This window comes from Anomaloglossus baeobatrachus, chromosome 1, assembly GCF_048569485.1.
Source record: "Anomaloglossus baeobatrachus isolate aAnoBae1 chromosome 1, aAnoBae1.hap1, whole genome shotgun sequence".
Lineage (NCBI taxonomy): Eukaryota > Metazoa > Chordata > Amphibia > Anura > Aromobatidae > Anomaloglossus > Anomaloglossus baeobatrachus.
The window spans coordinates 284,637,268-284,650,090 of NC_134353.1; the positions used below are offsets into that span (position 1 = coordinate 284,637,268).

At 37.9% G+C, this 12,823-nt stretch overlaps 8 non-coding genes across 8 annotated transcripts; 2 read left to right on the forward strand and 6 right to left on the reverse strand.

Moving 5' to 3' along the window:
- Positions 1-1,803: 1,803 nt before the first annotated feature.
- Positions 1,804-1,876, reverse strand: TRNAF-GAA (transfer RNA phenylalanine (anticodon GAA)). Its single transcript has one exon. It is a non-coding gene; the product is annotated as a tRNA-Phe (tRNA).
- A 703-nt stretch (positions 1,877-2,579) lies between these two features.
- TRNAF-GAA (transfer RNA phenylalanine (anticodon GAA)) lies at positions 2,580-2,652 on the reverse strand. Its single transcript has one exon. It is a non-coding gene; the product is annotated as a tRNA-Phe (tRNA).
- Positions 2,653-3,352: 700 nt separating this feature from the next.
- On the reverse strand, positions 3,353-3,425 carry TRNAF-GAA (transfer RNA phenylalanine (anticodon GAA)). The gene has a single exon. It is a non-coding gene; the product is annotated as a tRNA-Phe (tRNA).
- Positions 3,426-6,454: 3,029 nt separating this feature from the next.
- TRNAF-GAA (transfer RNA phenylalanine (anticodon GAA)) lies at positions 6,455-6,527 on the reverse strand. Its single transcript has one exon. It is a non-coding gene; the product is annotated as a tRNA-Phe (tRNA).
- A 141-nt stretch (positions 6,528-6,668) lies between these two features.
- On the forward strand, positions 6,669-6,751 carry TRNAL-CAG (transfer RNA leucine (anticodon CAG)). Its single transcript has one exon. It is a non-coding gene; the product is annotated as a tRNA-Leu (tRNA).
- A 2,804-nt stretch (positions 6,752-9,555) lies between these two features.
- On the reverse strand, positions 9,556-9,628 carry TRNAF-GAA (transfer RNA phenylalanine (anticodon GAA)). The gene has a single exon. It is a non-coding gene; the product is annotated as a tRNA-Phe (tRNA).
- Positions 9,629-10,541: 913 nt separating this feature from the next.
- On the forward strand, positions 10,542-10,624 carry TRNAL-CAG (transfer RNA leucine (anticodon CAG)). The gene has a single exon. It is a non-coding gene; the product is annotated as a tRNA-Leu (tRNA).
- A 1,255-nt stretch (positions 10,625-11,879) lies between these two features.
- On the reverse strand, positions 11,880-11,952 carry TRNAF-GAA (transfer RNA phenylalanine (anticodon GAA)). Its single transcript has one exon. It is a non-coding gene; the product is annotated as a tRNA-Phe (tRNA).
- Between the last annotated feature and the right edge of the window lie 871 nt (positions 11,953-12,823).

Sequence of the window (12,823 nt, forward strand, 5' to 3'; positions counted from 1 at the left end):
TCTTAAAGATCCTTAGCACTTTATGTTGATATTTCTCAGATTTTTTCTCCGATTTCCTCCATACTACTTCGACTTCAACTTAATTTTTCAGTATAACTACTTTCATTTTCTTCTCGCATTAATGACTGTTCTGAAAAGAGATACTTAAAACTGTTTTTTTCAGGTATATCTGCACTTCACAAAGAATGAAAATCTTGCTAAATGCATATGGAGAAAGAACTTTATCTCAAATCACTCATACTTAAAAACAGCGTGCTGAAACCCGGGATAGGACCAGGGACCTTTAGACCTTCTGTCTAACGTTCTCCCAACTGAGATATTTCAGCAACCTACAAAGTTAAAGCTACAGCATTGCAAGGCAAACTCAAAGGCGTTAATAAATTTTCAGTTCAAAATTTGCCTTTTTTTGGGGCCAAACAAAAAATGTGTTTGTTTTTAGAAAGTGTGAATTTTCCACAGTTGTGCTTGTCAGGATGGCCGAGCGGTCCAAGGCGCTGCGTTCAGGTTGCAGTCTCTACTTGAGGCATGGGTTCGAATCCCACTTCTGACAGGTTTCTGTTACATTACAATCATGTTTTGTTTTTTTTTCATTTTCACTATGTCCCTCTGTCACAATTCAGACATTTCCACAAACCAGATTAGTCCAAGGACAAAGCCAATGAGAACCCTCTGGATCCTCAATCCTGTCTGTCACAATCATGTTGTTCTCTGCTGCACTATCAGTAAGAAGAGGGAGGTGGAAAATCTCATAAAATAAACCTCAAGATACACAAAATCTTAAAGATCCTTAGCACTTTATGTTGATATTTCTCAGATTTTTTCTCCGATTTCCTCCATACTACTTCGACTTCAACTTAATTTTTCAGTATAACTACTTTCATTTTCTTCTCGCATTAGTGACTGTTCTGAAAAGAGATACTTAAAACTGTTTTTTTCAGGTATATCTGCACTTCACAAAGAATGAAAATCTTGCTAAATGCATATGGAGAAAGAACTTTATCTCAAATCACTCATACTTAAAAACAGCGTGCTAAAACCCGGGATCGGACCAGGGACCTTTAGATCTTCAGTCTAACGCTCTCCCAACTGAGTTATTTCAGCAACCTTCAAAGTTAAAGCTACAGCATTGCAAGGCAAACTCAAAGGCGTTAATAAATTTTCAATTCAAAATTTGCCTTTTTTTGGGGCCAAACAAAAAATGTGTTTGTTTTTAGAAAGTGTGAATTTTCCACAGTTGTGCTTGTCAGGATGGCCGAGCGGTCCAAGGCGCTGCGTTCAGGTCGCAGTCTCTACTTGAGGCGTGGGTTCGAATCCCACTTCAGACAGGTTTCTGTTACATTACAATCATGTTTTGTTTTTTTTTCATTTTCACTATGTCCCTCTGTCACAATTCAGACATTTCCACAAACCAGATTAGTCCAAGGACAAAGCCAATGAGAACCCTCTGGATCCTCAATCCTGTCTGTCACAATTATGTTGTTCTCTGCTGCACTATCAGTAAGAAGAGGGAGGTGAAAAATCTCATAAAATAAACCTCAAGATACACAAAATCTTAAAGATCCTTAGCACTTTATGTTGATATTTCTCAGATTTTTTCTCCAATTTCCTCCGTACTACTTCGACTTCAACTTAATTTTTCAGTATAACTACTTTCATTTTCTTCTCGCATTAGTGACTGTTCTGAAAAGAGATACTTAAAACTGTTTTTTTCAGGTATATCTGCACTTCACAAAGAATGAAAATCTTGCTAAATGCATATGGAGAAAGAACTTTATCTCAAATCACTCATACTTAAAAACAGCGTGCTGAAACCCGGGATCGGACCAGGGACCTTTAGATCTTCAGTCTAACGCTCTCCCAACTGAGCTATTTCAGCAACCTTCAAAGTTAAAGCTACAGCATTGCAAGGCAAACTCAAAGGCGTTAATAAATTTTCAATTCAAAATTTGCATTTTTTTGGGGCCAAACAAAAAATGTGTTTGTTTTTAGAAAGTGTGAATTTTCCACAGTTGTGCTTGTCAGGATGGCCGAGCGGTCCAAGGCGCTGCGTTTAGGTCGCAGTCTCTACTTGAGGCGTGGGTTCGAATTCCACTTCTGACAGGTTTCTGTTACATTACAATCATGTTTTGTTTTTTTTTTCATTTTCACTATGTCCCTCTGTCACAATTCAGACATTTCCACAAACCAGATTAGTCCAAGGACAAAGCCAATGAGAACCCTCTGGATCCTCAATCCTGTCTGTCACAATTATGTTGTTCTCTGCTGCACTATCAGTAAGAAGAGGGAGGTGAAAAATCTCATAAAATAAACCTCAAGATACACAAAATCTTAAAGATCCTTAGCACTTTATGTTGATATTTCTCAGATTTTTTCTCCAATTTCCTCCATACTACTTCGACTTCAACTTAATTTTTCAGTATAACTACTTTCATTTTCTTCTCGCATTAGTGACTGTTCTGAAAAGAGATACTTAAAACTGTTTTTTTCAGGTATATCTGCACTTCACAAAGAATGAAAATCTTGCTAAATGCATATGGAGAAAGAACTTTATCTCAAATCACTCATACTTAAAAACAGCATGCTGAAACCCGGGATCGGACCAGGGACCTTTAGATCTTCAGTCTAACGCTCTCCCAACTGAGCTATTTCAGCAACCCACAAAGTTAAAGCTACAGCATTGCAAGGCAAACTTAAAGGCGTTAATACATTTTCAGTTCAAAATTTGCCTTTTTTTGGGGCCAAACAAAAAATGTGTTTGTTTTTAGAAAGTGTGAATTTTCCACAGTTGTGCTTGTCAGGATGGCCGAGCGGTCCAAGGCGCTGTGTTCAGGTTGCAGTCTCTACTTGAGGCGTGGGTTCGAATCCCACTTCTGACAGGTTTCTGTTACATTACAATCATGTTTTTTTTTTTTCATTTTCACTATGTCCCTCTGTCACAATTCAGACATTTCCACAAACCAGATTAGTCCAAGGACAAAGCCAATGAGAACCCTCTGGATCCTCAATCCTGTCTGTCACAATCATGTTGTTCTCTGCTGCACTATCAGTAAGAAGAGGGAGGTGGAAAATCTCATAAAATAAACCTCAAGATACACAAAATCTTAAAGATCCTTAGCACTTTATGTTGATATTTCTCAGATTTTTTTTCCGATTTCCTCCTTACTACTTCGACTTCAACTTAATTTTTCAGTATAACTACTTTCATTTTCTTCTCGCATTAGTGACTGTTCTGAAAAGAGATGCTTAAAACTGTTTTTTTCTGGTATATCTGCACTTCACAAAGAATGAAAATCTTGCTAAATGCATATGGAGAAAGAACTTTATCTCAAATCACTCATACTTAAAAACAGCGTGCTGAAACCCGGGATCGGACCAGGGACCTTTAGATCTTCAGTCTAACGCTCTCCCAACTGAGCTATTTCAGCAACCTACAAAGTTAATGCTACAGCATTGCAAGGCAAACTCAAAGGCGTTAATAAATTTTCAATTCAAAATTAGCTTTTTTTCTGGGCCAAACAAAAAATGTGTTTGTTTTTAGAAAGTGTGAATTGTCCACGGTTGTGCTTGTCAGGATGGCTGAGCGGTCCAAGGCGCTGCGTTCAGGTCGCAGTCTCTACTTGAGGCGTGGGTTCGAATCCCACTTCTGACAGGTTTCTGTTACATTACAATCATGGTTTTTTTTTTTTTCATTTTCACTATGTCCCTCTGTCACAATTCAGACATTTCCATAAACCAGATTAGTCCAAGGACAAAGCCAATGAGAACCCTCTGGATCCTCAATCCTGTCTGTCACAATCATGTTGTTCTCTGCTGCACTATCAGTAAGAAGAGGGAGGTGGAAAATCTCATAAAATAAACCTCAAGATACACAAAATCTTAAAGATCCTTAGCACTTTATGTTGATATTTCTCAGATTTTTTCTCCGATTTCCTCCATACTACTTCGACTTCAACTTAATTTTTCAGTATAACTACTTTCATTTTCTTCTCGCATTAGTGACTGTTCTGAAAAGAGATACTTAAAACTGGTTTTTTCAGGTATATCTGCACTTCACAAAGAATGAAAATCTTGCTAAATGCATATGGAGAAAGAACTTTATCTCAAATCACTCATACTTAAAAACAGCGTGCTGAAACCCGGGATCGGACCAGGGACCTTTAGATCTTCAGTCTAACGCTCTCCCAACTGATCTATTTCAGCAACCTTCAAAGTTAAAGCTACAGCATTGCAAGGCAAACTCAAAGGCGTTAATAAATTTTCAATTCAAAATTTGCCTTTTTTTGGGGCCAAACAAAAAATGTGTTTGTTTTTAGAAAGTGTGAATTTTCCACAGTTGTGCTTGTCAGGATGGCCGAGCGGTCCAAGGCGCTGTGTTCAGGTTGCAGTCTCTACTTGAGGCGTGGGTTCGAATCCCACTTCTGACAGGTTTCTGATACATTACAATCATGTTTTGTTTTTTTTTTCATTTTCACTATGTCCCTCTGTCACAATTCAGACATTTCCACAAACCAGATTAGTCCAAGGACAAAGCCAATGAGAACCCTCTGGATCCTCAATCCTGTCTGTCACAATCATGTTGTTCTCTGCTGCACTATCAGTAAGAAGAGGGAGGTGAAAAATCTCATAAAATAAACCTCAAGATACACAAAATCTTAAAGAACCTTAGCACTTTATGTTGATATTTCTCAGATTTTTTTTCCGATTTCCTCCTTACTACTTCGACTTCAACTTAATTTTTCAGTATAACTACTTTCATTTTCTTCTCGCATTAGTGACTGTTCTGAAAAGAGATACTTAAAACTGTTTTTTTCAGGTATATCTGCACTTCACAAAGAATGAAAATCTTGCTAAATGCATATGGAGAAAGAACTTTATCTCAAATCACTCATACTTAAAAACAGCGTGCTGAAACCCGGGATCGGACGAGGGACCTTTAGATCTTCAGTCTAACGCTCTCCCAACTGAGCTATTTCAGCAACCTACAAAGTTAATGCTACAGCATTGCAAGGCAAACTCAAAGGCGTTAATAAATTTTCAGTTCAAAATTAGCTTTTTTTTTGGGCCAAACAAAAAATGTGTTTGTTTTTAGAAAGTGTGAATTTTCCACGGTTGTGCTTGTCAGGATGGCTGAGCGGTCCAAGGCGCTGCGTTCAGGTCGCAGTCTCTACTTGAGGCGTGGGTTCGAATCCCACTTCTGACAGGTTTCTGTTACATTACAATCATGGTTTTTTTTTTTTTTCATTTTCACTATGTCCCTCTGTCACAATTCAGACATTTCCACAAACCAGATTAGTCAAAGGACAAAGCCAATGAGAACCCTCTGGATCCTCAATCCTGTCTGTCACAATCATGTTGTTCTCTGCTGCACTATCAGTAAGAAGAGGGAGGTGGAAAATCTCATAAAATAAACCTCAAGATACACAAAATCTTAAAGATCCTTAGCACTTTATGTTGATATTTCTCAGATTTTTTCTCCGATTTCCTCCATACTACTTCGACTTCAACTTAATTTTTCGGTATAACTACTTTTATTTTCTTCTCGCATTAATGACTGTTCTGAAAAGAGATACTTAAAACTGTTTTTTTCAGGTATATCTGCACTTCACAAAGAATGAAAATCTTGCTAAATGCATATGGAGAAAGAACTTTATCTCAAATCACTCATACTTAAAAACAGCGTGCTGAAACCCGGGATAGGACCAGGGACCTTTAGATCTTCTGTCTAACGTTCTCCCAACTGAGCTATTTCAGCAACCTACAAAGTTAAAGCTACAGCATTGCAAGGCAAACTCAAAGGCGTTAATAAATTTTCAGTTCAAAATTTGCCTTTTTTTAGGGCCAAACAAAAAATGTGTTTGTTTTTAGAAAGTGTGAATTTTCCACAGTTGTGCTTGTCAGGATGGCCGAGCAGTCCAAGGCGCTGCGTTCAGGTCGCAGTCTCTACTTGAGGCGTGGGTTCGAATCCCACTTCTGACAGGTTTCAGTTACATTACAATCATGTTTTGTTTTTTTTTCATTTTCACTATGTCCCTCTGTCACAATTCAGACATTTCCACAAACCAGATTAGTCCAAGGACAAAGCCAATGAGAACCCTCTGGATCCTCAATCCTGTCTGTCACAATCATGTTGTTCTCTGCTGCACTATCAGTAAGAAGAGGGAGGTGAAAAATCTCATAAAATAAACCTCAAGATACACAAAATCTTAAAGATCCTTAGCACTTTATGTTGATATTTCTCAGATTTTTTCTCCGATTTCCTCCATACTACTTCGACTTCAACTTAATTTTTCAGTATAACTACTTTCATTTTCTTCTCGCATTAGTGACTGTTCTGAAAAGAGATACTTAAAACTGTTTTTTTCAGGTATATCTGCACTTCACAAAGAATGAAAATCTTGCTAAATGCATATGGAGAAAGAACTTTATCTCAAATCACTCATACTTAAAAACAGCGTGCTGAAACCCGGGATCGGACCAGGGACCTTTAGATCTTCAGTCTAACGCTCTCCCAACTGAGCTATTTCAGCAACCTTCAAAGTTAAAGCTACAGCATTGCAAGGCAAACTCAAAGGCGTTAATAAATTTTCAATTCAAAATTTGCCTTTTTTTGGGGCCAAACAAAAAATGTGTTTGTTTTTAGAAAGTGTGAATTTTCCACAGTTGTGCTTGTCAGGATGGCCGAGCGGTCCAAGGCGCTGCGTTCAGGTCGCAGTCTCTACTTGAGGCGTGGGTTCGAATCCCACTTCTGACAGGTTTCTGTTACATTACAATCATGTTTTGTTTTTTTTTCATTTTCACTATGTCCCTCTGTCACAATTCAGACATTTCCACAAACCAGATTAGTCCAAGGACAAAGCCAATGAGAACCCTCTGGATCCTCAATCCTGTCTGTCACAATCATGTTGTTCTCTGCTGCACTATCAGTAAGAAGAGGGAGGTGGAAAATCTCATAAAATAAACCTCAAGATACACAAAATCTTAAAGATCCTTAGCACTTTATGTTGATATTTCTCAGATTTTTTTCTCCGATTTCCTCCATACTACTTCGACTTCAACTTAATTTTTCAGTATAACTACTTTCATTTTCTTCTCGCATTAGTGACTGTTCTGAAAAGAGATACTTAAAACTGTTTTTTTCAGGTATATCTGCACTTCACAAAGAATGAAAATCTTGCTAAATGCATATGGAGAAAGAACTTTATCTCAAATCACTCATACTTAAAAACAGCATGCTGAAACCCGGGATAGGACCAGGGACCTTTAGATCTTCTGTCTAACGTTCTCCCAACTGAGCTATTTCAGCAACCTACAAAGTTAAAGCTACAGCATTGCAAGGCAGACTCAAAGGCGTTAATAAATTTTCAGTTCAAAATTTGCCTTTTTTTGGGGCCAAACAAAAAATGTGTTTGTTTTTAGAAAGTGTGAATTTTCCACAGTTGTGCTTGTCAGGATGACCGAGCGGTCCAAGGCGCTGCGTTCAGGTCGCAGTCTCTACTTGAGGCGTGGGTTCGAGTCCCACTTCTGACAGGTTTCTGTTACATTACAGTCATGTGTTTTGTTTTTTTTCATTTTCACTATGTCCCTCTGTCACAATTCAGACATTTCCACAAACCAGATTAGTCCAAGGACAAAGCCAATGAGAACCCTCTGGATCCTCAATCCTGTCTGTCACAATCATGTTGTTCTCTGCTGCACTATCAGTAAGAAGAGGGAGGTGAAAAATCTCATAAAATAAACCTCAAGATACACAAAATCTTAAAGATCCTTAGCACTTTATGTTGATATTTCTCAGATTTTTTCTCCAATTTCCTCCATACTACTTCGACTTCAACTTAATTTTTTCAGTATAACTACTTTCATTTTCTTCTCGCATTAGTGACTGTTCTGAAAAGAAATACTTAAAACTGTTTTTTTCAGGTATATCTGCACTTCACAAAGAATGAAAATCTTGCTAAATGCATATGGAGAAAGAACTTTATCTCAAATCACTCATACTTAAAAACAGCGTGCTGAAACCCGGGATCGGACCAGGGACCTTCAGATCTTCAGTCTAACGCTCTCCCAACTGAGCTATTTCAGCAACCTACAAAGTTAAAGCTACAGCATTGCAAGGCAAACTCAAAGGCGTTAATAAATTTTCAGTTCAAAATTTGCCTTTTTTTTGGCCAAACAAAAAATATGTTTGTTTTTAGAAAGTGTGAATTTTCCACAGTTGTGCTTGTCAGGATGGCCGAGCGGTCCAAGGCACTGCGTTCAGGTTGCAGCCTCTACTTGAGGCGTGGGTTCAAATCCCACTTCTGGCAGGTTTCTGTTACATTACAATCATGTTTTGTTTTTTTTTCATTTTCACTATGTCCCTCTGTCACAATTCAGATATTTCCACAAACCAGAATAGTCCAAGGACAAAGCCAATGAGAACCCTCTGGATCCTCAATCTTGTCTGTCACAATCATGTTGTTCTCTGCTGCACTATCAGTAAAAAGAGGGAGGTGAAAAATCTCATAAAATAAGCCTCAAGATACACAAAATCTTAAAGATCCTTAGCTTTTTATGTTGATATTTCTCAGATTTTTTTTCCGATTTCCTCCATACTACTTCGACTTCAACTTAATTTTTTAGTATAACTACTTTCATTTTCTTCTCGCATTAGTGACTGTTCTGAAAAGAGATACTTAAAACTGTTTTTTCAGGTATATCTGCACTTCACAAAGAATGAAAATCTTGCTAAATGCATATGGAGAAAGAACTTTATCTCAAATCACTCATACTTAAAAACAGCGTGCTGAAACCCGGGATAGGACCAAGGACCATTAGATCTTCTGTCAAACGTTCTCCCAACTGAGCTATTTCAGCAACCTACAAAGTTAAAGCTACAGCATTGCAAGGCAAACTCAAAGGCGTTAATAAATTTTCAGTTCAAAATTTGCCTTTTTTTGGGGCCAAACAAAAAATGTGTTTGTTTTTAGAAAGTGTGAATTTTCCACAGTAGTGCTTGTCAGGATGGCCGAGCGGTCCAAGGCGCTGCGTTCAGGTCGCAGTCTCTACTTGAGGTGTGGGTTCGAATCCCACTTCTGACAGGTTTCTGTTACATTACAATCATTTTTTGTTTTTTTTTCATTTTCACTATGTCCCTCTGTCACAATTCAGACATTTCCACAAACCAGATTAGTCCAAGGACAAAGCCAATGAGAACCCTCTGGATCCTCAGTCCTGTCTGTCACAATCATGTTGTTCTCTGCTGCACTATCAGTAAGAAGAGGGAGGTGGAAAATCTCATAAAATAAACCTCAAGATGCACAAAATCTTAAAGATCCTTAGCACTTTATGTTGATATTTCTCAGATTTTTTCTCCGATTTCCTCCATACTACTTCGACTTCAACTTAATTTTTCAGTATAACTACTTTCATTTTCTTCTCGCATTAGTGACTGTTCTGAAAAGAGATACTTAAAACTGTTTTTTTCAGGTATATCTGCACTTCACAAAGAATGAAAATCTTGCTAAATGCATATGGAGAAAGAACTTTATCTCAAATCACTCATACTTAAAAACAGCGTGCTGAAACCCGGGATCGGACCAGGGACCTTTAGATCTTCAGTCTAACGCTCTTCCAACTGAGCTATTTCAGCAACCTACAAAGTTAAAGCCACAGCATTGCAACTCAAACTCAAAGGCGTTAATAAATTTTCAGTTAAAAATTTGCATTTTTTGGGGCCAAAAAAAAAATGTGTTTGTTTTTAGAAAGTGTGAATTTTCCACAGTTGTGCTTGTCAGGATGGCCGAGCGGTCCAAGGCGCTGCGTACAGGTCGCAGTCTCTACTTGAAGCGTGGGTTCGAATCCCACTTCTGACAGGTTTCTGTTACATTACAATCATGTTTTTTTTTTTTTCATTTTCACTATGTCCCTCTGTCACAATTCAGACATTTCCACAAACCAGATTAGTCCAAGGACAAAGCCAATGAGAACCCTCTGGATCCTCAATCCTGTCTGTCACAATCATGTTGTTCTCTGCTGCACTATCAGTAAGAAGAGGGAGGTGGAAAATCTCATAAAATAAACCTCAAGATACACAAAATCTTAAAGATCCTTAGCACTTTATGTTGATATTTCTCAGATTTTTTTTCCGATTTCCTCCATCCTACTTCGACTTCAACTTAATTTTGCAGTATAACTGCTTTCATTTTCTTCTCGCATTTGTGTCTTTTCTGAAAAGAGATACTTAAAAATGTTTTTTTCAGGTATATCTGCACTTCACAAAGAATGAAAATCTTGCTAAATGCATATGGAGAAAGAACTTTATCTCAAATCACTCATGCTTAAAAACAGCTTGCTGAAACCCAGGATCGGACCAGGGACCTTTAGAACTTCAGTCTAACGCTCTCCCAACTGAGCTATTTCAGCAACCTACAAAGTTAAAGCTACAGCATTGCAAGGCAAACTCAAAGGTGTTAATACATTTTCAGTTCAAAATTTGCATTTTTGGGGCCAAAAAAAAAAATGTGTTTGTTTTTAGAAAGTGTGAATTTTCCATAGTTGTGCTTGTCAGGATGGCCGAGCGGTCCAAGGCGCTGCGTTCAGGTCGCAGTCTCTACTTGAGGCGTGGGTTCGAATCCCACTTCTGACAGGTTTCTGTTACATTACAATCATGTTTTTTTTTTTTTCATTTTCACTATGTCCCTCTGTCACAATTCAGACATTTCCACAAACCAGATTAGTCCAAGGACAAAGCCAATGAGAACCCTCTGGATCCTCAGTCCTGTCTGTCACAATCATGTTGTTCTTTGCTGCACTATCAGTAAAAAGAGGGAGGTGAAAAATCTCATAAAATAAACCTCAATATACACAAAATCTTAAAGATCCTTAGCACTTTATGTTGATATTTCTCAGATTTTTTTTCCGATTTCCTCCATACTACTTCGACTTCAACTTAATTTTTCAGTATAACTACTTTCATTTTCTTCTCGCATTAGTGACTCTTCTGAAAAGAGATACTTAAAACTGTTTTTTTCAGGTATATCTGCACTTCACAAAGAATGAAAATCTTGCTAAGTGCATATGGAGAAAGAACTTTATCTCAAATCACTCATACTTAAAAACAGCGTGCTGAAACCCGGGATCGGCCCAGGGATCTTTAGATCTTCAGTCTAACGCTCTCCCAACTGAGCTATTTCAGCAACCTACAAAGTTACAGCTACAGCATTGCAAGGCAAACTCAAAGGCGTTAATACATTTTCAGTTCAAAATTTGCCTTTTTTTGGCGCCAAACCAAAAATGTGTTTGCTTTTAGAAAGTGTGAATTTTTCACAGTTGTGCTTCTCAGGATGGCCGAGCGGTCCAAGGCGCTGCGTTCAGGTCGCAGTCTCTACTTGAGGCGTGGGTTCGAATCCCACTTCTGACAGGTTTCTGTTACATTACAGTCATGTTTTGGGTTTTTTTTTTCATTTTTACTATGTCCCTCTGTCACATTTCAGACATTTCCACAAACCAGATTAGTCCAAGGACAAAGCCAATGAGAACCCTCTGGATCCTCAATCCTGTCTGTCACAATCATGTTGTTCTCTGCTGCACTATCAGTAAGAAGAGGGAGGTGGAAAATCTCATAAAATAAACCTCAAGATGCACAAAATCTTAAAGATCCTTAGCACTTTATGTTGATATTTCTCAGATTTTTTCTCCGATTTCCTCCATACTACTTCGACTTCAACTTAATTTTTCAGTATAACTACTTTCATTTTCTTCTCGCATTAGTGACTGTTCTGAAAAGAGATACTTAAAACTGTTTTTTTCAGGTATATCTGCACTTCACAAAGAATGAAAATCTTGCTAAATGCATATGGAGAAAGAACTTTATCTCAAATCACTCATACTTAAAAACAGCGTGCTGAAACCCGGGATCGGACCAGGGACCTTTAGATCTTCAGTCTAACGCTCTTCCAACTGAGCTATTTCAGCAACCTACAAAGTTAAAGCCACAGCATTGCAACTCAAACTCAAAGGCGTTAATAAATTTTCAGTTCAAAATTTGCATTTTTTGGGGCCAAAAAAAAAATGTGTTTGTTTTTAGAAAGTGTGAATTTTCCACAGTTGTGCTTGTCAGGATGGCCAAGCGGTCCAAGGCGCTGCGTTCAGGTCGCAGTCTCTACTTGAGGCGTGGGTTCGAATCCCACTTCTGACAGGTTTCTGTTACATTACAATCATGTTTTTGTTTTTTTTCATTTTCACTATGTCCCTCTGTCACAATTCAGACATTTCCACAAACCAGATTAGTCCAAGGACAAAGCCAATGAGAACCCTCTGGATCCTCAATCCTGTCTGTCACAATCATGTTGTTCTCTGCTGCACTATCAGTAAGAAGAGGGAGGTGGAAAATCTCATAAAATAAACCTCAAGATACACAAAATCTTAAAGATCCTTAGCACTTTATGTTGATATTTCTCAGATTTTTTTTCCGATTTCCTCCATACTACTTCGACTTCAACTTAATTTTTCAGTATAACTTCTTTCATTTTCTTCTCGCATTAGTGTCTTTTCTGAAAAGAGATACTTAAAACTGTTTTTTTCAGGTATATCTGCACTTCACAAAGAATGAAAATCTTGCTAAATGCATATGGAGAAAGAACTTTATCTCAAATCACTCATGCTTAAAAACAGCTTGCTGAAACCCAGGATCGGACCAGGGACCTTTAGAACTTCAGTCTAACGCTCTCCCAACTGAGCTATTTCTGCGAACCTACAAAGTTAAAGCTACAGCATTGCAAGGCAAACTCAAAGGTGTTAATACATTTTCAGTTCAAAATTTGCATTTTTGGGGTCAAAAAAAAAA